Raw genomic sequence first — 2,413 nt, 5'->3', positions numbered from 1 at the left:
GGAAATGACTATCACTATATCCTCTCTCACAGCCAGTTTGCAGGATTGGGGTGAGACTATTTGTCACCATTTGCTTGCTCCTGTGAGCAGGCAGACCTTTAGCCAGACCCCTCAAAAGACAGGTGAGGGAGAACCCAGGGGCTTCAAATCCCTGTGAGGATGGCAAAGAGGGCCTCTCACATGCCAGAGCGTTATTCCAAGCAACTGGCATTAGCCACAGCCCTGTCTTCACAGGGGAATGTAAGGACTGGGGGTGCTTAATCCTCACTAGGAGCTGTGTGTTCCCTGTTGAACCATTTCTCCAAATTTCCGTATTACATCTTGTGTGTCTATTGGAATCTTTCCTTCAGTCTCATTGGCACAAAAGAAGTTAGCTCTCTTCTGTTCCCCCCTCCCTCAAACAACTTTGATCTAACCCCAGGTGAAATAGGCTCATCTGCCTATCGGGTGTATTAGTCAGGGTTTCTTGAGGGACAGGACTGATAGGATAGATGTATACATGAAAGGGAGTTTATTAAGAAGTATTGACTCACACAGTCACAAAATGAAGTCCCACAATAGGCCGTGTGCAAGCTGAGGAGCAGGGAAGCCAGTCCGAGTCTCAAAACCTCAGAAGTGACAGTGCAGCCTTCAGTCTGTGGCTGAAGGCCTGAGAGCCCGTGGCAAGCCACTGGTTTAAGTCCAGGAGTCCAAAAGCTGAAGAACTTGGAGTCTGATGTTCTAGGGCGGGAAGCATCCAGCACGGGAGAAAGGTGGAGGCCAGAAGGCTCAGCAAGTCTGTTCTTTCCATCTTCTTCTACCTGCTTTACTCTAGCTGCGCTGGCTGCTGCTCAGATGGTGCCCACCTAGGTTGAGGGTGGGTTTGCCTCTCCCAGTCACTGACTCAAATGTTAATCTCTATTGGCAATATACTCGTAGACACATCCAGGAATAATACTTCAATCCAATCAAGTTGACACTCAATATTAACCCTCACATAGGGCATCCTGGTTTTTCATGGTTTTATCTACTTGCCTCAACCTTTTTAGAGAAGACTCTAAAATTCTTTTTTGTCAATATGGATATGTCTTTTTTCCATACCCAATTTTACTCCCTCTCTTCTTTTGAAGAAAATCTTGGACAGGACTTCTGGGCTTAAGCACCAGCCAGGGAGAAGAAACAATGCCTAGGAAGTGACACTCAGTTGGAGGAAGAACGATTATTCTAGAATTGCTCTCTGCTGTTGCACCAGAACTGCACGAGATCTGGTCTCTGCACATGTTGGTGTCTGCATCCCGGTAAAAAATGGCTCACTTTCCCACCCTTACCCACGGAGGAAGATGAGGCAGCCAGTTGTAAGAAATTACAACAAAAGCTTCCCTCCTGATCTCCTGACCCACCCCCTCATGCTCTCAGTGCTTCTACTCTTGCTTCATTAATTTATCCAGCAAATACTAATTGTCTGCTAGGTACCGAGTTCTGTTATAGATAATGAAGATATGGCTGTGGAAAAAGAACTAGAAACCTGCCTTTACATTCTAGTGGAAGAGTAGGAAGATAAATAATAAACAAGGTCAACAAGCAAACTATAGCATGTCAGGTGATTTAAGTGCCAGGAAGGAAACTGAGTGGTACAGATCATTGCAGAGGGTAGGCTGCAATTTTAAATTGAATAGTGAAGTTAGCCTCACTGATAAGGCAGTCTTCCAGCAAAGATCTGACAGAGGTGAGGAAGTGAATCTATGGAAACCTGGGGATACAGCCTTCCAGCAAATAGCAGGTGCAAAAATCCAGAAGCCTAAGGCATTTGTATTTGAGGGCAAACAAGGGGTCTGTGTGCTGGAGGAGAGTGAGCAAGGTGAGAATTAGAGAGTGAGGATGGAGAGATTATGAGGAAAGGAAACAGGTCATACAGCATCTTGGAGGCCATTATAAAGACTTTGGTTTTTACCTTTATGAGATGGGAAGCCATTGGTGGTTTTAGAGCAGGAAAGTGACATGATCTGATTTACGTTCCAAGGCTCATGCCGGCCGCCCTGTTAAGACAAAACTGGAGGGAGACAAGCAAATTGGGGACACCAGTGAGGTAGCCATAATGTCCATCCAGAGGAGATTTCTGGATGGCGGCCTGGAATAGGTAGTTCTGAGAAGTGTTGTATTTTGGAGGTAGATCAATAGAATTTATTGGTGCATTGAATATATATGATGTGAAAAAAAGCGGGGAGACAAAGATAACCTCAACGCTTTTGGCCTGAGCAGCTGTAAGGCTGGGATTGTATTTGATCACAGGGCAAGCTCAGTCGGGCTCAACACCGTTTGCTCCTTCCTAGTTGGAACTTCATGTGGGCCTCAGATGTTTAACTGGAATTTCATCTGGCAGACGTAAACATTGTATTCTTCTTTTAAAAGCTCAAATAACAAATATTCTAAAACG

This window comes from Rhinopithecus roxellana, chromosome 4 (assembly GCF_007565055.1).
Source record: "Rhinopithecus roxellana isolate Shanxi Qingling chromosome 4, ASM756505v1, whole genome shotgun sequence".
Taxonomy (NCBI): Eukaryota; Metazoa; Chordata; class Mammalia; order Primates; family Cercopithecidae; genus Rhinopithecus; species Rhinopithecus roxellana.
Note: the sequence above shows the minus strand (reverse complement) of the source record.